Genomic DNA, 23482 nt, shown 5'->3' with positions numbered 1-23482 from the left:
CCAGACAAATGGCTTTTCAGTTTCAGGGCCCTCAAATATGGAAGAAGGGACGACCCCTCTGCATTTAAGGAATGGCAAAGAAGCACTTGCAGATGGAAAATGTAAGGGAATTATTGGGCCACTGTCATTTAATCAGTTGCTTATAACTAAAATATTCATTGTTCAAAATGTAGAAAATAGAGACTAGAAATAAAAGGATTAAAATTAGCCTTTTAATATTTCCATATGTGCCATATTCATTTAAATATCTAACAGAAAAATCAAAAGTATGTTAAAAAAATAGAAAGGAAGAGAGTAGCTTTCTTTTTTAAATTTTATTTATTTATTTTTAGAGAGGGGGAAGAGACAGAGAGAGGGAGACATCCTTGTGCGGTTCCCTCTCGGGCGCCCCCTACCGGGGACCTAGCCCGCAACCCAGGCCTGTGCCCTGACTGGGAATCAAACCTACAACCCTTTGGTTCGCCTGGTCAGCACTCAATCCCCTGAGCCACACCAGCCAGGGTGGAAGAGAGTAACTTTAAAAGTTCAATCTCAGGTTGCAAATATATAATGCTAACTGAACATATTGCAAAATCAGAGGTAGGAGGAGGATTAAAAATAGTCAAACCGTGAGAACTGGCTTTTGGCAGCGTGACGATTACGTATATTTCTCTGCTTTACTCAAGTGAGCTACTCCCCTGAGCTGCCTAAGCATGATCCGCAATTTAGTGCAATGCTGAGTAAACACAAGGAGAAAAAGTGAGAAAGATTTGGTAGAAGTGGCGAAAGGTCACCTAAGCGAAAATAGTACAGTCAACAGTGGTGCAGGCATGTACGGAAAACGGGGCTGGCATATGTGTGTGGGTTTATTGATTATTTCACATGTTGTAACAACAACAGAAAGTGCGGAAGCAACAAGGGAGTAAATGTAGCTTTACTGTGTGTTAATTAAGAACTGCATTTAGGGATTGATAACAAAGACCAACACGCAGGGATTATTCTTTTTGTAAAAGACGTTGGAAAATAAGCAGCCCCGGGCTAGAATCGAGGCTACAGAAGCTCATTAGGGACCCAGTTTCTTTGGGCTCCACAGTTACCGCAGAGCTTTCCTCTTTTGACTTAGGGCGAAGGTGTGACCATTTATGGGTGTGTGTTCGCGCAGGGCTATGAACTCACAATGACCCTGTGCTTGAAATCTGACGCTCTGAAGCTGCAGGCATGAAAGGCTTAAAGTTACTATCTTTGAAGTTGTAAGTGTGCGCCCTTGCGACAAGGGAGTGCCTGCCTGGGGTCCGGAGCGCTGACCCACAAGTGGTCCCACCTGTCGCCTCCTCCCTGTCTTTCGAGGGTGCTTTCTCAGCGTCCCTCTCTCTCGTTCTCTGTCCCAGGTGCTCCCTGTCTGTCATGGGTTGGGACCATGGGCCCACGAGGAGGGAAAATTAACTTTCTCATCCTCCGTGAAATCCCTGCACGTTCCTTGACTTGGGCGTTATGTTAATAAAGAAAAAGAAAGTGACTATTAACCAACTGGCAGTCCCTCCTGCAGCACGAATAAGACCCGCCTAAAAATTGGAACTCTGGAAATTGTAGCTCTACGCAAACCGAGAGTCTGTGATTCGTATGGTTATTGTAGAGCTGAGATCAACATCAATGGGAAGCTGCCTTTGTTCTAGTATCCTTTTTGTTCCTGAGTTTCTGCAATTTTAGGTGAAAATATAAGGTTGGAAGATCTGATTTATTTTACCACAATTTGTCTTATAAATGTTGGGGTTGGGGATTACAGACTTTTGTATATTAGCTATATGGTCCATTAAACAGTGATTATATACATTTACATAACTCAGTATAATATTAATCTCTCAATTTGAACAAATTTGATTTAATGAGAAGAATTCTGCCATTTTTCACATGTGAGTAAATATGTACGGGTTTGCATTGATAGGATAAGAGTTAAGAAATAATTTTGGAAAAGTGCTGAGAGGTATTAACCCAGTTATAGGCATATCACATATATCATATCATAAATATGATGAATGTTTGAAATAAATCATATATATTACAAGCCTTCATGATATTTCTGATATGACTCTTTGCAAACATTCATCATATTTAGCTTGATATAGATTCATATAGTCAGAATGAGTCACATCTCTCATAGCCTTCCAATCTCATTAATTTATTTGCTTCAAAAGTAAGTATACTTTGCATGATTCACGTATGTGACTTCTCTATCAGCAGAATCAAAATTCTGTTTAAATGTACAAAGTAAAATATGTTACATACCAATTAATTTTTCAGTCTAGTCTTGAGGAGAAAGGTCGAGTGCATGGGGGTACTTAACAATATTCTCTCATTAAGCTTTTCAATTGTCAAAAGAAAGTAAAAGAGGATGTGCAAACCTCCTAATTATGCATTGTGAGGAATGCAATCATACACGGGGCACTGTTTTTCTGGGCTAGAAAGTTTAATAGCATCTGTTCCCTGCTTGTTGGTAAACTCTTCAGCCAAAAACAAAGAATTGTCTGGTTTTTAAAAAATGGCGTAAAATAAGTCTCTCTGCATTGTTCTTTGCAAACTCTATTGGACATAAAATAGTTATAGAACTACGACTCATCTTTGAAGCTTTCATATAAATAATTTTCAGAAACAGACATCTTAGAAAACCATAAAAATCTTGTCATTTCCATAGAGACTTTACCAAACAGATGAATTGCATACATTCATCAGATATAATTTCTGTGATTGTTAGCTTGTAACATAATCATATGCCAGAACAACTGAGTCCTAGGACAATTTCACATCTATTGCCTAGCTTGATGGGCTAGAGTTGTGCAGAAATGTGGTTAAAATTTTGCATAACCTTAGCATTGTTTTTGCTCCTGCACAAAACACTGAATTTAATGGACTAGTTCCACGCAACAGCAACCGGCTGAACAATTGCGCTAATGTGAGCATAACCTGAGGTTCATGGACACTTTCAGGATATTTCAATAATACCCTGATAATAGCTATAATTAGATGAAAGACACATTTACAGGATCTTCATATGAATCCTCATGACCTTATAATGACAGTTCTACTTCTTTTGCTTTCTTCACGGCCTTCTGTTTCGTTGTGTTTTTTTCCGATCATTCCTGTGAACATTTTTGTTCTGGAAATTTACTTAAGGGAAACATGCATTTGGAAACACACAAATGATGAGAATACAGCTCAAGAAATGTTTATAAAATGAACACACCTATGAAGCCACCATCCATATGAAGAAACATGCAACACTACACACAAAATTAAACACTACCCTCTTTTCAATAGCTACCATTTAATTTTTGAACTTTAAACGAAAAATCATGCATTATGTACTCTCATTTTTGGCTTCTTTTATTTGAAATTATGTCGCTGAGGTTCAAACATGTTGCTGCAAGTTGCAAAGTTAATTTATTTTTATTGATGTATACTATCTATCCCAAGTGCATTCTAATTCTGAAGAGATTCTTTTTGAGTTATTTCCACACAGTTGAGCATAGAAAGAACATTCCTGATTGGGAAGGTTCTTAATGTATAGTAGAGAGAGCAACCTAAAGTGTCAGGGCAAAAAAGGTAGGGATGGGGTTCAGGGGAAACTCAGTTAACCGAAAAGTCACAAGAATGAGTTGTTGTTTAATGAAAAAAGAAATCCTGGGCCCTTTTTGTTACCACCTCCTGCTATGTCACAGGTTTATCATTCCGAGTATGATCATCCTAAAAGCTAGTTTTAAGAATCAGTCCCTAAGGTTTTCAGTAAGATTTGCGTTTGTAAACAAATACCGTATGATCTCACCGATAAGTGGAACCAAATCAACAGAACAAACACGCGAGGAAAATAGAACCAAAGACATGGAAATAAAAAACAAACTGACAGTGACCAGAGGAGAGGGGGAGGTGGGTAATGAAGGGAAGAAGGGGAAGGGGCAGGTCAAGGAACATGTACAAAGGGCCCACAGACAAGCACAACAGGGCTGGGGAGGGATTGAACGTAGGAGCGGGCGACGGGTAGGGAGGGGGAAAGTAATGGCGGAAAATGGGGACAACTGTAATTGAACAACAATTAAAAAAAGAGATTTGCATTCGTAGGACACAGAGCTCAGTGAGAGAACTGAAAGGCACAATGTGATGTCACACCAGAGGTGAGAATGCTTTTGCAGCTGACTGTGGAATGAGTGGTTCTTGAGGGTCCGCGGGTAGGTCACTCACCTGTGGGGACTCTTAGAGGCAGTTTGGTGTAGAAGTTGGAATTCGGATGACTTGTACCTGCTGTGCGACTTGGGGCAACTTAAAATTTCTGACCCTCGCTTCTGTCCTTCGTAAAATGGAGACAGTGATAACATGAACAAAGGCAGAGCTGTTGTGGTACCAACTGAGGTAAGGCTCAGAGAACTCTAGGACTCAACCCCCAACCCTGGAGCGTTCCTGCACATTGACAGGTTCAACAGTTGTTTGTTTGTTTGTTTCTATCATTTTGGATTAAATATCAATTTCTCTAAGGCTCCTAATGATTTACTGGTGAAATGAATTTTGTTGATAGAGGAAGATAGTCCTTCTCTCTTGTTCACTGACAATAGATGTTTGTACTATATTTATGCAGTGGCCACGGACAAGAAATATCCCAAGTTCTACTTCCTGAGAATATGTTTTAGATGCTAAAACCAAGTATATATTCCCTGGAGAGAGTTCTACAGTCATTTTTGAAGAGGGAAGTGTCTGAAAGGTCGCTATAGTAGGTATCTCCATGAGAAATCGTTCACACAACTCATTAAAATAAACAAAAACGCTGAAGTTGGGCTTCTACTTCTGGTTTTATTCACTGACCCCTTGACTCTAGCAGATTCTCATTCCACAAAAAACAGCAGGCAAAGGAAGTTTTAATATGAAAAATACAGTCCAACTATCAGGTTTATTTTTGTCTACATATGACTTATTGGACTAATTTACCTCACTGAACTAAAAAAAATCAATTATTCAACTGTCATATAGAGATGGTTTCAAGGACCGTTCAAAAGTCTGGGCAGTGTCAGATGACTAAAGAAAGTCAATAGAAGTAACGACGATGATTAGGTTCAGCGATGCAGTGAATATGTCGGGTCGTGGACCAGTTGCCTGGTCTTGATGCAGAAAGAGACTCCAGAGGCTGAGTCATGCGGCGAAACGCCGCAGACGGCCCTCAGGGATGGCAGGTCAGGCTGCCCCCAAACATTAAAATTCCTCAGGAAGGCCACGTCTTTTCCCCTCGACGCCAGAAATAAAACTACCACACAATCTGACCTTTTTTCTTATGAAAGGCAATGCTCTCACTCCCTTTTCCGATTCTGAATGCTAGCAAAAAAAAAAAAAAAAAAAAAAAAATTCACACTTTCCTCAAAATGAGGCATAACGCAAGTGGGAAACGTGTTAACATTTTAGTGATGATGTCTTCCCCTTTCATCCATAGTATCAATATCATTTGTTGGCGAAAAATGCATGAAAGGGTTTTAATTTTAATTTTAATAATATAAAATGATACAATCGCCATTGTGAAACATACTCTATGTGGCTCAGTAAAAAAAGCAAACACAACATAAGTGGATAATTACCCAGCAAATGTGATCAATATAGATAGCTTTATCTTTTATAGTCCTTTATAGTTCAAACTGAAAGTGAAAAATAAACCTGGTGAATAAAACCTTCACTTAATGCTGTTAATGTGTAAGTGTAGCTGGTACCTTTATGCCAATGTGCAAAGAATATTTATTTTGGGGGGATTCTGCTGTCTAAATTAGGAATGGGAATAATAAAATTTGGTCCATTTTTGCTGTTTCAGGGTATCTGTCTACGGTAACATCCATACCTGCAAGTGTTTGATCGGGAATAAAAACATCCACACAGTTGTAGGCTTAGGTTGCCAAATGAAATAAAGCCTCCCAGTTAAACGTGGATATCAAATAAACCACACATAAATTTTATTGTATTTTCTATTCACTATTTAAGACATACACATACAAAAAAAAGTTATTTATCTGAAATTTGAATTTAGCTCAAGTGTCCTGGGTTTCTATGTGCTAAATATGGTGTCTATGTGCTAAATATAAATAAATTAATATTAAATATGGCTAGATAAATAGATGTAGGCAACACATCTATTTATTGAGCTATTGATCGCTGCAATGATGAGTGATGTAGGATTTAAACAGAAATGAATTTGTACCCAGTCTTCATAACTGCAGTATCGAGCAAATTATCACAGCTCTTCAGCCTAAGCCCCTAATATGGCAAATGAAATTGATCACCCTTGTAGCACCTACTCCACGTTGTTTCTGCTCAGTGCGAAGGAGATCATTAGGGGAAATGTACATTGAACAGTAAATTTTTTAAAAGCGCCATAAAAACAAGGTACCACAGCCTCGTTTCACCAGCTCTTCTAAAGGGACGTTTAGGCATTTATGAACATACAGAGGACACAGATCATTCTATTTTTTGCAAGGATTTTAATAACAGTCACCTTTTTAATAGCTTAATTATATCAACACACAGCTTAATTGACACTGCGCAAATCTCTTATTTGGTTCCACGTAGGTCTTGCCAAATACAATTTTTTTTTTTGCTCTTTTGTTTTTGTTCACAGTATCTTATTCTTGTCACTTTATCACCCAGTGCCTGTCCATTATTCCTTTCTCTTTTCTAGTCCATCTTTTTTTACTTTCATGAAGCAGAGGCTACTAACTCTCCACCAAAATGCATTTTTCCCCTAGACTGTTGAAGCTAAATTGGATACATGACTGCCTACTTAGATACTGCATTTCTCAACTTCCCTTGCAGTTTCATAGGGCCATGTGGCTCTGTTATTTCTAATGGAATGTGAGAAGAATTGATATCTGTCACTTCCAGGCCGGTGCCTTAAGAAAAATCATACCTTGTCCATTTTTTCTTTTCCTGGCTGCATAGCCAGAAATAGCAGCTACTAGAAAGTTTTTTGAAGCCAGTATAAAAGAGGTTACAGAGCTGACTTCAGTCGGGGGACTGGAATGCTCATCTTTGATTGCTGTGTAAGGGAGAAATAGACTTCTTGTTCCCGAGCCAAATGAATTGTTGGCGTGTATCTGTTATAGTAGCTTAGCCGACCCAGCTAATAAACTATATATAGGGTTTTATTCTGCTATTTCTTGATTTATCAGTTTTAGGCATCATTTATTGATTTCCTGCTACAGGAGAGGAAAAAAATGTGCCTCACTGTGTGGAGTATCCTTTTTTTTCCCCCCCCAGGGTTGTTTCTATTTTATCTAGAGAAGGGTTCTTTGAAGTCTAGGGGCGGGTTGGGGGTTGGTGGTCCGCATAGGTAACTGCCTCATTGCCGGTGTTCGGTGGAGGCTCCAAGACAACTCCATATCGAGAGTTGCAGTTGTTCCTTTTGTTTTCTGGCAAATGCCTCACTCTGCCCTTGGCGGTTCTGAGGTTCTTCTCTGTTCTTTCTCTGAGAATAAACCTCTGGCCTCCTACCCGGGTTTGAGCATCGTGAGAGTGGCAGCTGGAGACTTTCATCTCATCTCTGCTCTTATCTGTCCCTTGCTTCCTACTCTCCCTTCTATTCCAGAACTTTCCAGTCTGGAGTTTTCCGGGGTTCTACTGAGCAAATATTATCCCCATTCTCATTAGCTTTCATCTCTGGCTTTCTTTGCTATTCCACTACAGTAGTTACCACTTTACCAAAGGCTTTCTACTTTCTAAAAACATATTGCTATTTCTCATGTTAGCATGCATCTTTGTTTTCCTAAATTCTCACTTTATGGACATATAAGCAATGAGAGGAGGTAAATATATATGTTTTTCCACCTTTACGTGAAAGGCTGTTTTGTTTTCTTTTTTGCTCTTAGATTTTAATAGAGGCAAGTGGTACAGCGTAGTGTTTTTTTTTTTCTTTGTCAGTTGGCTCTTGCATTTATTTTATCTCCTTATTCATATAGAATTCAAATAATATGCCTGGCAACCGATTCGGTATAGGTGCTAACAAATGCTTTCTGAATGAACAGCGAGGCAGGAGAGATCAAGGTTCTTTGTGAGCAACTGATAAGCCTCGAATAAGAAGAGCTGTTTAAGGGAATGACAAATCTCATATAAACACTAAGGTCAAATTCATTGGAAGCTCATAAAACCTGGTTTTGAGTTGGAAGCACAAAACATTTTATAACGTTTTCTCAGTTATTCAGCCAATTGTGTGAGTGGGAAAAGTGATTTAACATACTAGGTAAAAGAGCAAGATCAGTATTTTTGTTAGTCACATTTTGACTTTATATTTCATATAGGGAAGGGGGATTCCAATACAATCACCCTAGCACAGGGACCGGAGGCCGCGGCTTTTCGATAAATGTTTGCTCAATCAATAAATAAAACCCCACATGAAATAAGGAGGCCCTATAAATTCTTGCATGATTACTGGTTTTCTTTTTTTCATATTTAATTTATTTATTTTTTGGAGAGAGGGGAAGTGGGGGAGAAAGACAGGGAAACATCAACGTATGGTTGCCTCTCATGCGTCCCTCCCCCGACACTGGGGGCCCAACCCCGCCACCCAGGCCTGTGCCCTGACAGGGAATCGAACCAGTGACCCTTTGGTTTATAGGCCAGTTCTCAATCCACTGAGCCCCACCAGCCGAGTCCAGCATCATGGTTTCAAGGACCCTCCCCCATCCCCCCATGGAAGTGACTCCTCCTGACTGAGTCACCCTTTCCTCTCCCACTACACTTCCCTTACAGCACTTGGAACTCTCTAGAACAATGGTCACTTTAATGTGGGACCTCTTTGTCTGAGTGGTAAGCTCCATGTGCGCAGGGCCATGTCTCTAAGCCCAAAGCTCAGCCCAGGATCTGGCACCAGGCAGGTAGTCAGCTCAGACATGTTTGCTGGTTGACCAGAGCTACTCATCTGCCTGAGAAGGGCAGCTGGAGGCTGACCAGGGGCAAAATTCCTCTTCACCTGTGGATCTGTGAGGCAAGTGACCTGCTTCCAAAGTATAAAGGGACAGGAAATAGAGGGGAAGCATTCCCATTCCAAAAGGGAGAAAATGAGAGGAATAGAGAGCTCACTGGTCTGAACTGGAAGCGGCGAGGCTCCCAGGGGGCACTGGGCATGTGTGCAGAGGCCGCGGGCTGACTCTGAAGACCTGAGGCCTGACTGAGGTCCTGTCCTGTCCTGAGGTCTTTGTCTTCACAGGGGAGAACAGAGGCGTGAAGAGGAGAAGCAACACATGTGGCCTCAGAGCAGTGGCCGGGTTCACAGACACATACAATCAAATCAGCGGACTTTGAGTCTAGCAGATTGCCCTTCGCAATGCAGGTGGGCCTTATCCAATCAGCTGAAGGACTGACTGGAACGCAAGACTGACGTACCCCTGAGCAAGAGAATATTCTGCCAGCAGATGGCCTTTAACTGTGACTGCAATGTGGGCTCCTCCCTGGGTCTCCAAGCTGCTGGTCCACTCTGAAAATGATGGACTTGCCAGCCTCCATAAACGCATGAGCCAATTCTTTAAAATGAATCTCTCTCTCTCTCTCTCTCTCTCTCTCTCTCTCTCTCTCTCTTCACACACACACACACACACACACAACATCTTGTTCCATTTCTTTGGAGAATTCTAATATACAACTCAAAAATACTTTAACTAGGGAATGGATAGACAAACTGTGGTATATCCAATAATCACCACTACTCGACAGTAAAAAGCAATATACGCCTACTGCATACAGCAACGCGGATGAATATCGAATGCATTGTTCTAAGTCAAAGAAGCCAAGCTCCAAGACTACATGGCGCAGGATTCCATTTATTTGACATTCTTATAAAGACAAAGCTATAGAGATGGATGGCAGGAGGTGCAGGGGTTAATGTAGAGGATCGTAAGATAGGTCTTTGGAGGTGACGGATGCTCTCTGTATCTTCATTGTACTGGTAGTCACATGTCTCCATGCATTTGTCAAAACTAATAGAAGACCAAAAATAATCAATTTTACTGCATATTAAAATAAAATACATTGAAAAAGAAACCACTTTGTATCAGGACCAAAGGACAAGGCCACAGGCATTAGCTTTCCATCAAGACAGAAAATCTACACACAGAAACGTTCAGTCATGACAAAGGAGGGTCAGGGCAGGGCAGAGGGACCAGGAGGCTGAGGGAGCTGCTGTCACACTTTCTGAATGCCTTTAGTGAACATCGGAATCTAATAAAAGTAAAAAAATGGAGCCTTAGAAAAATAAACAACTTCTACAAATGACCCACGGACATGGACAACAGAGTGGGAATTGACTGTGGGTGGGGGGCGGGGTGGGATGGGTGGAGGAGGGCAAAGGGGAAAATTGAGACAACTGTAATAGAATAAACATGATTTAAAAATAAAATTCAAAAAATAACTTCTTCGATAGGGCTCAGACCTATGACTATCATCAATGCCGATTAATTCTAATTCTGACATTATAGCTACACTCGATTATTTGACAGATGCAGTTATTAGACTGGTGTAAACCCTATGAGGTCATTCAGAGGATAAACTTACTTTACCCTTCTAAAGTTGTAACTGAATCACTTCCTGTTGAGTGGTGGTAGGCGAAGGAGGTGGTTTGGAGAGAGAAGGAATGAAAAGAAAACAACAAAAGCAAACCAACCAAAAATGTCACTATATTTTGAACTATCTAACACAGGATATACATGCCTCCATCCTTAATCTGCAGGGAACCACTCCCCATTCTTCGTAAATGCTAACCATTTCCTTTCCTAGTCATATCATTACTCGTTAGCTCTTCTTTTAAATGGTTCTTGAAATTTAGATATAACAGTACCGTTGTCAGCTGCAGAAATTACCCCTGCAACTAGCTAATCTTTGCAAACTCCCCTCTCAGAAGTCATCACCTTTTCTTCATTTTCAAAGAGCCCTCTTTTAAAATAAGGTTAAATAGAAAACCTAACAAAGTCTTTCAAAATGACTTAAAGAGGCTCCATCCGTCACGAAGGCCTGTGATCACTTTACTTTATTCTTTGTAGAGGGCTCTCCATATATATGTGAGAAAGATGAGTTATGCTCTGTGAGCATGGGACATACCTTGATCCACTGAATCCACAGCATACAGGGAAGCAATTTATTCAGCATGGACTTTCTATTTCCACTGGTACATTGCAATCGCCCTGAAATATGTGTGGCTTTTCTCCATGTGATATTTCTTAATCTACTCTCACAAGACCCTTCCTTCTCTCACTTTTATTTAAAAAAGCAAATAAACGACGAATTGTTTTTTCAATTACTCTGACCAGTGATGTAAAGCATCTCATTTGTTTTTCAATCTGTGTAGAAATCTACACAGTGCAAAATTGACTTTCGGTGCCTCCAGATGCTATTTTTATCATGAGGTCTCCTTCTAGGCTTCAGATGAATTCAGGTTCTATTGCATTTGATTTTCCATGCGCTTTCTGGAAGAAATACTCACTTTATGGGCAGGCTACAGGAAGCATCAAGGTCGGGTTACATAAAGGAATGAGAGGTGCAGACCACGCTGATCATCAGAATTATGAAACGGATGAATTTGGAAGCTACAGAATTCGGGGGTCAACGGCAGACCTGCTGAATCAGTCTCTCCAGGGTGCGGGGACTGGAAATCTACTTTCTTGAAGATCTCGAATCACTCTGATTTTAATAGTTTTAGTCCTTAAAGTTTGAAACAATTGTCTTAGTCCCCAGACCAGCAGCACCAACACCACCAAGGAAAATTTTAGAAATGCAAAAAATTTGAACCCCACCCCAATCTTACAAGATCAGACTGAGAACCATATAAGATAGTCACCTTCTGATTAGTGTGAGGATCTTTATAGATTTGGAACCGTATTTACAATTTTAATATTCACAAGTATTTACTATTTACCAAAAGTTACTCCTATCCTTCCTCTCTGAAGTGCAGTCTCTCTTTTATCTATTCGTCTATAAAATCTTTGTGTGCATATATATTTTTCAAGATAATTTTGCTGTATGGCATATAGGTCAAATAATAAATTTACTGATTCATTCTTAGGGAAAGTAAGTTCTGATTTCTGCAGAACCTTACTTGGAATCTAACAGACTTTTCTCCCAAAGAAAACACTAGACTCTCATGCCATTTTAGTCAGGGAATTACAGCTACAACTGAATATATATGTATTAAATAATGATTGTAGGAGAAATAAGTGCCATATGGATGAAAGCTTTATTTGATATAGTCCACAATTCATGAGATTGCATGCTATAAAAGTGTCTATTAATATTCAGAGAACTTAGTTGGTTCAGTTTCCTGAAGGAATATGTGATACTTTTGACATAATTAGTTACAAAGATGATTTTAATTTTAAAGAACATGAGTGTATTAAATAAACATTGTTTGTTTGTTTGTTTTTGATACTCATCCTTTGTTCGAATAGACAGCTAGTTAGGTAATATCAGAAAGAGGAAAGAGCTTTGTCCTGGCTGGTGTGACTCAGTGGATTGAGCACCGGCCTGAGAAGCAAGGTCCCCAGCAGGGGGCGCACGAGAGACAACCACACGAGGAAGTTTCTCTCCCACTCGTTCTCCCTTCTTTCTCATCTCTGAAAGTAAATAAATAAAATCTTTAAAAAAATAAAAGAAGAAGAAGCCAGGCATCTAATTAGGCTGAATTAACTAGGAAGGGGCCGGAGCTTCAGAAGGCAGGGCAGGGTAATGGCACCGGCAGCTCCGGGTCCTGGCCCTTCTGCGGGGCTCTGTGGGAACAATAGCGGGCTTGCAGCCCCAAAGGCTGGACTTACCTACAGTGAGACGGAGCTGAGTCACCTGGTTGTGGATGACACATGGGACTATGGGGGCCATCCTTTGTCGCTACAATAAATCTTACCACTATACCTCACACCATCCTATGAGTATATCCTTGAAATGCGTTTCCTGCAGAACCGCGCAAGAACCCATTTCCAGACCGGCTCAGCAGATCTGCCTTTGTCTTGGGCAGCCACCAGCAACACCTTCTAGAACTTTCTTGATCTTACTCTCTTTGCTCAGACATGTTTCAATTCCTTTGCGTTTGTTTATAACTTCTCACTGCAGCTAAACATTAGTAACATTGTTAAGATTTAGAAGACACTGTAGAGAAAGAAAGACTTTTCCTCCATCCTCTTGGGTTCTGTGATGGGACCTACAGGCTAAACTGACAGAAGACAGATAAACTGGAGAAAATGAAATTGTATTTGACATTGATATTGCTGACATGGCATAAGAGCCTTCATGGAGTAGAAATTAAGACCCAGAGAAGCATTCTGTTGTGATGACAGATTTGTACCATTTCAACAAATGATGATAAAGTTGGAACTGTGGACAAGGGCGGCAAACTGTGGGGATCTAATGGACGATTAGTATTATTTTAGGAGATTTGTTCGTACAGATTTATTTTGACAACAGCTCCTCATCTCTGCTGATAAGAATGTTCTCCTCTTCCGGCTGGGAGGGCACTTTTGTCACGGGAACCTTTATGTCTCTCTGGAGGCGGAAATGGGGAGGCCACAGAGCCCTTCCAGCATTTGCTATTTCGCAAGTGTCTTCATCTCGCAATAATAAATACACCAAAGTGGCATATTTTGGAGTGACATGTTCCCATCCTCTTCAATCTTGTAAAGATCATCCAGTCTAACCCCTCCCTTTATAGATGAAGAATCAAATTTGGGCGTAAGTCTTTGCAAATAATTCTACATTGTGAAAATGCTCGGACTGAAAAAATAATCTGAGTGCAATAGTGCAGTGAAGAACACAGACAAGACCACTAGCCTCTGGAAAGTCACTGAGGGTGCTTTTAATAAAATCTTCTTTTGAATTTAAATATATATATATATATATTTTTTTTTTCTTTCATAGCATATGACCAAAACTGCATGAATAGAGGTCAAGATAAATTCTTAGAAAAATCTCAAATCATAGAATATGTCTAAGATGCCTGGTAGGTGGAGACCCTTAAAAGTGAAAGTGTTCCCATCCTTCCAATTTGATGTCACACATTTCGTGCTGAAGAAACACATTGTGAAAAATCTCAAACAGAAAACCTTCTTGAAATCATTTTTTTTCTTTTTGTTCCAATATCAAGTGAAAAAGCAATGTTTAGGTCAAATTTTCTACTTATTGCTTTCCTTCATTTTCTGCCTTTAAACCACTCTTCAATTCAATAGTTAATTTCCTTTCTATTTCTTGATTACATGCCCTTGACATTAACTTCTGATGCATAAATGTGATAAATGCTTTTAAAAATCACATAACATCACTTTAAAGTGTGCCCACCAATCCAATAGCATCTTCAAATATGTTTGGTGTGTTTCAGACATGATTTTCAGTTGTGGAAGCATTTGATTGTTGAATGTATCTGTTTTAGTTTTCTGACTCCTGAAGTGAATGCCTGAGTCCATTTTTTAAAAATAAATTTTATTTATTTTGTTTTTTTAGAGAGGGGAAGGGAGGGAGAAAGAGAGAGAGAGAGAGAAACATCCACGTGTGGTTGTCTCTTGCGCACCCCCTCCTGGGCATGTGCCCTGACTGAGAATCGAACTGGCGACCCTTTGGTTCACAGGTCAACAATCCACTGAGTCACAGCAGCCGGGGCAAGTCCATTTTTTTCCTGAGTCACTCTGGGCTGGAAAGTGGGAAAAAGTCTAGGAAGGACATTTAGATAATCTAATCAGGTCACCATTTACATTGGATATATACACAACAGATTATTGGACCTAACTTTTTTTTATTGATAGTATCTTTATACAGAGAATTAGGAGCCTGATAAATTGAAGACTAAGGAATAACAAGGTATAGCTCCACTAACAATTTTTAGCATTTAGTTTAGAAATAGCCCCTTAATATTTAAGAAGTTTTTTTTGAATGTTTATGATTTTTTTACCCTTGAAACAACTTTGTTAAGATTACCTCCCAAATAGTAGCACAAACAGAATATTGCAGATAATAAAATGCAATTTTCTGCCTTAAGTATCCTCCATATATATATGATTTGTGGATGATTTTTTTTCAATCTTCAACAAAATGTTTTCATCACATAGTGTCTTTATCAAGGTTTCCATTGAGTCGAGCATCATTTACTTGCACAATAGCAACAGTTTTAATTGTAATGCATTTTAACATGAATCAAATGAATAATATTTTCTCTTAACAGAATCCTGCAGAGAGACAAGTAAAAGAAAAATCGATACGCTAGGTTTTCCGATGAATAGAACTAATGGGTTGTTGAAAAGTAGACATCAATTAGGACAAATATATTTTCTATAATATCCTTGGCAACAAAACATTTCTACTAAATTCTCTCCCACAATATCACATTTGCCACAAAGTACTTACTATCATGTACAGACACGTGGCATGTTTCAGTGTAAAAGAAAAAGTATATAAGTAGCTTTATTTTTTTATACAGGAGTTCGATTAGATCAAAATTATTCCAAAGTATAACATTGAAGCTTATGGTGCTATGAATATTTTTTATGGAAATCTTTGTCGTAGTTTATGAATTACGACTTGCAGGCAGTGTCGGCTACTTAAAATAAATATTGTTTTCACAATTTAGAAAGATAAATATCCTGCTGAACTGTTTTTATTCGAATCAGAAAATACAAATATTGTCAAGGAAAATTCCCAACGATCAGGCTTGCTAAAAATGGGCTCACAAACAACCGTGACACGTAAAGTAGATACGTACAACAGCTGTGATGGGTCTATTCCTAGTCTCTCTCACAGATTATGGAAAGGTTCATTAAAGTTTACCTCTGTCTGAAGTCCTTCATGCGCCCAGCCATTCCCAAGGTGCTTGCTTGATATACTTCTGTCAGGTATAACAGAGTTTTACAAATGCCCAGGGGTGTTGAATAGTGACTTGTCCAGACGCGAGCTCAGCGTACAAAAGGGGGGAATCTATGCTTAAGAACAGTTCATCTTTGAATCCCTTCTCTGCTTCCTGGGCCGTGGGTGAAGAAACTCTCCTTGTTACCACTCACCCCATATCCGCCCATGCCTCTGCCCTTGGGTCCTGTCTTGTGTGGTTTTCCTGAGTTATAGCTTCTTTTAAATCTTTGTTCCTTCACTAAGATCGGATGGAGAGAAAAATGCCCCTCCAATTGCCAGTCAAAAAAAAAATGCAGGGGATAAATATATGAGATTAATAATTCTAATCACTCCACATTTATAATAGCAGCAGCTGAAATATAGACTATACACATACCCCTTCAAGGACCTGAAAGGATTGAATCATTTTATTGGAGTAAAAAGCCACCTATTAAGCACTTGTATAAACTTATGTTCTGTTTCTGTACTAAATGTTTGACGAAGTTATTTCTCTCGTCATTGTGGCCATCAATATGAGAAATATATTTTTCCTGCTCTTTCTAGAACTTTGAGCTTGGACTGAATGTGGAGAAGTAGAAATATTTTTCTTTGCATAACCCCACCATAATAATTTAGTGGCGTGTTAGTTGGTAAAGTTTTCTCCCTTGGGGGATTTGCGAAAGATAAAAAAAAAAAATCCATTATTAAAATATATCTGAAAATACTGTCTTGCCGTGCAGTAAATTTTCAATCAATTAATATTTTATTAATGATCAACACTGTGTTGGAATGAATCATTTCTTCTGTGTTATGCTTCTGGTTCTAAATTTTTAGCTTTGAAATTCAGTGCTTATGAAGAGTATTCAGAATTTGGAGAAAAGATATGCAGAGTTACTGCATATCTGATCAGCGTCTGTGATCCATCTAGTGAGGAACCAATGCTTTGGGAGTGTTTACCTTACAGAAAACTGATAGCGATGCCAACTATTCTTTCCTGGGAGTAACGCAAACGCGCTGCGCATGGCAGTAATGAACTTGGTAGAAATCATAAACCTAAAGATTACACTTCTATTCACCCAGAGGATATTAACCATTAATAACTCTGTTCAAGTATTCTTTTTTCAGACAGTATAAGTTATTTTCTACCTCCTGTTATCTGTGAACCAGCCTTACCTTCTTGTTGGTTTTCTTATCAAGAAGTTAGTAAAAAGTTCTGTTGATAGTTCGCACACTTATGTATGAGGGTATTACTTTAACTTATTGAAAAGGATCTTTTGACACCAGATTGCCTTTTAAAGCCTCCTCCGGAGTTTTTCCCAAGAATTGGTTCATTCAGTTCTCTCTGCAGAGGGGTAGCTCATATTGCTTGGAAGTCCAGTTCCCCCTATGCGGAGAGAATCGAATTAGAAAATAAAGTTAAGTCAGAAAATAAAGCCAGGTAGTGATGTTATAATCGTTAATAATTTTAGGAGTATTGACTTAACATATAACCCATCCTGCTTTTAGAAATGCTCGCTGATTTGAATGGGCTTGTCGTGAACACTTTTATAAATATCGGCCATAGTCGATTAGCCAGAGGAAGGTGCCTAAATCCACAGGGAGTCAATGAGATTATTCCAAACTCACTTATTTTTATGATGCTTATAAAAGAAAGAGAATAGAGCAGGGTATAGAAGTAGGAAGAAGAGGGGATATTAAAAAACAAGCGGCGCCTGGGTGAGGAGTGTATGAAAGAGGCAAATATGGGGACCTTACAGGTCTTTGAAATAAACCGCAGTTCCAGTGCTCGAGTTTCACGAGAGAGCAATGTATAATTGTAAATATTTTTGGTTTGTTCAAATTAATTTGAAGTGTTTTGTTGTTTCTACAGAGAAAATGATCCCCGTTTATGATTTTCCACCACTTGGCACTAGCAAAAATATCAAAGGAAAAGTAGGATTCAACCCTCATCCTCAGCATGTGTAACCCTATGTCCTTTTGAAATTCATTAAGTTCTGACAAAGGACACCCAATTCCTGCCCCTGCGGAACTCGGAGTAACATTGGGGGAAACCATTAAGCAAGGAAACATAGATGCTTATATAATTAAAAATTGCTACATATGCTGAAGACAAATGCAAAATGCTATACTAGAAAATTTGGAGTTACATAATTACCTTGAGAATGATAGCAGAGCTGAGAGATTCAGATTTCAGCTAAGACCTAAAAAATAAAGAGCAGGGTTTTTTTTGGTTGTTTTTTGTTTGTTTGTTTTCATCCTGACCCGAGGACACTTGTCATTGCTTTTAGAGAGAGAGGTGATTAGTTGCTTCCCATATGGGACCAGGAATCCAACCTGCAACTTAGGTAGGTGCCCTGACTAGAAATCGAACCCGCAACCTTTCCACTATGGGATGATGCTCCAAACAACTAAACCACGTAAACCAGGACTAAGTAATAGTTTTTTAGGTAAAGCCTTCCACAGGAAAACATTACATTCATAGGGTAACACGGTTTTGTAATCTGGTGAGTAACATCAGGTCCACGTTTTGGGGACTTAGGACCCCATTTCACCCTTAAAAACTAATAAACTTTATGTGAATTCTGTCTCTTTGTAGTTGCCTTATTAGGAATAAAACTGAAAATTATTAAATATACATATATATGTATTCATTCATTTAAATATAATAATAATGCCAGTTTATGTTAGCAAAATAATATATTTTTATAAAAATGTATTTTATAAAATACAACATAAGGAGAAAAGTGTCATAATTTCCCATTTTTGCAAATCTCTTTAATGTCCGGTTGAATCGAATAGTCTTAAATTCTCATAGCTGTTTCTACATTCAGTTTGTTGTGAGATGTTTTAGTGTAAGTGTATAAAGGAAAAATAATTGCCATGGATACGTAGTTGGAAAAGATACAAGTGGTAATTTGTTAAAGATTCATTTCAATATGGAATCCTAAATAAATTAACTGTTTATATTCTATTCTATAAAAGCCTGTTGGTCAATTTTACCTTCTGAGTGTATAGTTTGCCCATGAATGATCTTATAATATCGCACTTTGGTCATTTGGAAAAATAGTGGTTCACTGAGTTATATAGATCCTTCAAAAGTTGACACACTTTCCTACATAATTTCACACACAAAAAAATTACATTTGCTAATATTTCCAACTAACAAATCAGAAAGATGCTGAAGCATTAGCAGCTGTCAAACTAATTAAGGATGGCAGATAAAATTTTTGCAAAATTTGAATTTATACTTAAGTCCTAAAATTTTGTAATTTCAACCGATATTCTTAATTTTTTCTCTTTCTTGAGGTGAGAGACTTGCTTTGATTAGACTCGGGTGGGAACATTAGCTTGTTTTGGACTTGTTAAGTTTACAATGTCTATAAGATATCCAAGGGAATAGATCAAATGAGCAGTTGGATCTATGTAACTGGACATATGAGGGCAAATAGATATGTCAGGGCTTAAAGATATAAAGTCGCAGTTCTCAGCAGCTGTCAACCTGCAGATGCTGAAATTCAGAACCTCAGGAACGACTTACATTTCAAAAGACTTAGAACTGAACCCAGAAGAACGATTGAGGAGGAGTCGGTGAAGAAGGTAAAACGTATCTAATGAAGAAAGAGTGAAACCAGGAATACCTGTTTGGGTGTTAAAGCAGAGAGAAGATAGAATTTTGTTTCGTTTCCTTTTGTTTTTAAAGGAATATCTACAGTAATATCCAGATGGGAATGGACGGGGAGGAAATGGAAGGTAGTTTGGCAGTGCATACAGTAAAGGCCAGAAGGAAGCTTTTTAATAATCTATCCATTTTTTTCTTTTGATTTGATTAGTATTGGTTCTTTGTTTGTTTTTTTCTGAAGTAGTCGACCTCTAAGTGTCGCCCTGGCGTTTTTAGCTTTGCATCTGAGTAACTTGGAAGATGAACTTTGTCTCCCATCTAACCAAATACCATTTATAAAAATACCATTAAGGACTACTATTTACTCTTCTAAAATTAATAAAAGAGCAACAATGAAAGTGTAAAAATTTCTGAAAATAATATAAATAATATTACACCTATTTTTCTCCTGATGATTTCCTTCTCTTTATAAAAATGTGAGATATGGTGGTACTCTGCCATGTACGTAATATTTTATCAACTGCAAATCTGAAAAATCTCTCTCTCTCTCTCTCTCTCTCTCTCTCTCTATATATATATATACATAGTGAAAAAAAGAGGAATGGCAAAAGTATCAAAGAAGACATGTTGCACTTCCAGGTCTGATACCTACTGACTGTGAACTTGGACAAATGAATCTTTCCATGAAACGAGACTCTCATAAAACATACCTACTTCATAAGATAGTTGTAGGTTACACATAAGAAAACATGTTACAGTACTTTAAAGTTAACAGTGTTAATCAAACACAAACTTGTGTTGTGGAGGATTTATATTATATATTATATCCTGACTGCTCTGTCCAGTTTCTGTGATGAAAGCGTTAATTCTTTTTAATATACATAATTCAGCACATTATGGACAGAGAAATTAAGTGATCAACAAAACTACAAAAAAGAATTATGGATTCCCCAGCCCACAATGGCTCAGAAAATAAATGGACTCAGGCTTTCACTTCAGGAGTCAGAAAACTAAAACAGATACACCATTTAGGACTCATACATAGTTTATGAGAAAAGTGTAGCTTGGTTTACTAAATATGGGAAATTTTATTACTTGTTGGCAGGGATGATTTGAAAAACATTTGTTATTAAATGTTGAAATAGCAGGATGAAGTCAACATAACACCAACCGATTTAAAGGGCAACTTAATAAACATTCAGAGCTAATTTTAGAGGAATGCAAATGCATTCCCTTTTGGAGAACATAATTGACTACAGATGAAGCTAACATGTTCTTCTGGAGTTATGGGGGAAAAAATCAAGACTGTAGTACACAGAGATTTTAACTCATCGAAAACAACCCAACAAGAAAACCAAAAGCAAATATTTAATATTAAGCAGAAAAATTACGGGACTTCCACAGAATACCTAAGCAGTAATCCACAAAACTGCAAAAGTCATCAAAAAAATGAAAGTCTAAGAAACCGTCACAGCCAAGAGGGACCTAAGGAGACAAGATAACTGAGTGTAATGTGGTCCTGGGCCGGGATCCTGTGTTAAATTGATCAAACGAGGAAGCCAGACTAACATGCCTCTAATATCTTGGGAGCCTTTGTAAGCAAACCAACACCCGAGCCAAAGTCAACGCCCTAGAATCCAAGAAAATAAAATTTAACTATAACCAATCACAAACACAGACTGGGCTTTCCCAAATCAGGCAACTCTAGAGCTATTGGTAAATCAAATAGTTTCCCTTTTTGACTTCCACATCTTCTCAATAGAAACCTTCCCCCTCGCTCTTGTAAGCAGAACACTCCTAACCACTTCCGGTTTGGCGCTGCCTAATTTAAATTAATGTCTGTTCAGGTAACATCTTAAAAAAATTTTGGTGTGCCTGGGTTTATCTCTTAATAATTGTAACACACACACTAAATGGATAGTAGGTAAAAACTAAGTAACTCTAGCCCTGGCTGGTGTGGCTCAGTGGATTGAATGCTGACCCGCAAATCAAGGGGTTACTGGTTCAATTCCCAGCCAGGGCACAGGCCTCGGTTGTGGGCCAGGTCCCCAGTAGGGGGCGTGTGAGAGGCAACCACACACTGATATTTGTCTCCCTCTTTTTCTCCCTCCCTTCCCCTCTCTCTAAAAATAGATAAATAAAATCTTTTTTTTAAGCTCTTTAAAAAAAACTAAGAAAATCTTAATAAACAGATTTATAATAATATAGTTATAATAAGACTAAGTCTTATAACTACAGATTAACACAAAGATCTCATAAGATATAAATTATTACTAATAGGGGAAACTAGGTATAGAGTATATGGCAACTCTATGCAGTGTCTGTCCAATTTCTCTGCAAACCTAAAACATCAAAAAATAAAATATATTCAAAAGAAAAAATAGAGATTAACAGAATAAATTAAGTGCAAAAAAGCATACTGAACGCATTTATTATCTTGTAGTTCTGGAGGTCAAGGCGGTTACAGAATAGTCGTGAGGATGTAGAGTCCAGCCCAGGGACCATGTACGGGGCCATGTAGGTACTAGACTAACGGGGGGCATGGTGTGAATTATGTAAATGCCTAAGCCCTATGCTGTGCCCCTGAAACTAATGCAATATTGAATGTCAACTGTAACTGCAAAATAAAAGTAACAGTTTTTAAAAAGTCTAACTAGGTTTCACAGGGTTGAAATCCACATGTCAAAACAGCCACACTCTGTCCAAAGGGTCTAAGGCAGAATTTCTTTCTTTGGTTTTGTTGGTTTTTCCCCTGCAATTGTAAATAAAGCTGCTATAAACACTCACATGCCGGTTTGGGCACAGACGTACATCAGTTGGGTAAATACCTAGAAGCACGTTGTCAGATCATATGGTAAGACTATACTTAGTTTTGTCAGAAACTGTCAAACTGCTTCCCAAAGCGACATTACAACTTTGCAACTTCGTACATAGCTGGCAATGACTGTCTTTCCACATCCTCTTGAGCAAGTTGGTGTTATCAGCTAAAAAAAAATAGCCATTCAAAGAGTTTTGTTTTGTACCCTTATTGTTTTTGTTTTAAACCATCTAATAAAGAATTACGCAGGACAGATTACATACACTTATTTTCCATCTGTATATTTTCTTCGATGAGGTTTCTGTTCAGCTTTTCAGCCCATTTTTAAAATTCAGTTGCTTGTTGTTGAGTGTTAAGAGTTCTTTGTATATTTTGGATAACAGTCCTTTATCAGATATATTTTAGCAAACATGCAAATATTTTCTCCCAGTTTGTGGCTTGTCTTACAGAAAGCAGAAGTTTTGAATTGTAATAAAGTCCTACTATAATTTTTCTTTCTTTTGTATGCTTTTGGTATTATATCTAAAATCTCTGCCAAATGCAGGATCACATAAACTTCCTTTTATGTTATCTTCTAGAAGAATCTCTGTAGGTCTGTGTTTTATATTTAGGTCCATGATCCATTTTGGATTAATTTTTGTTAAAAGTAGAAGGTCTGTGTCTAAATTATTATTATTACTATTATTATTTTGCATATAGCCACCCAATTGTTCCAGCACCTTTTTGTAAAAAGATTTTTATATCCTCTGTTGAATTGTCTTTGCTTTTTTGTCAAAAAGTAGTCAAGTACATTTCTATGGGTCTGTTCTTGGGCTCTCTATTCTGTTCCATATGGTCGGGCACAAATAACACCCCTTTTTATTAAGAACCTTTTATCACAAAAATCATAAGCATGTAATTCTGTAACATAACAATATCACTCTCAAGCACGCCCTAGGACATTTTAGGTAAATGTTCAAATTAAAACCATAAATTATTACACCTATATTATTACCCTACCCACCACACTCAAGCAAGCATTACTTCTGCCAGACCCTGTGTGTGTGTATGCGTGTGTTTGTGTGTGTATTTCCCAAGAGCATGCTGACTGGATTACTGCCACTTAATAGAAAGTCTTGAAATTAAGTAGTAGGAGTTCCCCAACCTTGTTCTTCTTCTTCAGTATTCTCCTGAATATTCACATTTTTTTGTCTTTCCATATAAACTTTGCAGTT

This window comes from Pteronotus mesoamericanus, unplaced genomic scaffold, assembly GCF_021234165.1.
Source record: "Pteronotus mesoamericanus isolate MK-2021 breed Mesoamerican mustached bat unplaced genomic scaffold, CSHL_Meso_final contig_177, whole genome shotgun sequence".
NCBI classification, from domain to species: domain Eukaryota; kingdom Metazoa; phylum Chordata; class Mammalia; order Chiroptera; family Mormoopidae; genus Pteronotus; species Pteronotus mesoamericanus.
This window is presented reverse-complemented; position numbering follows the sequence as displayed.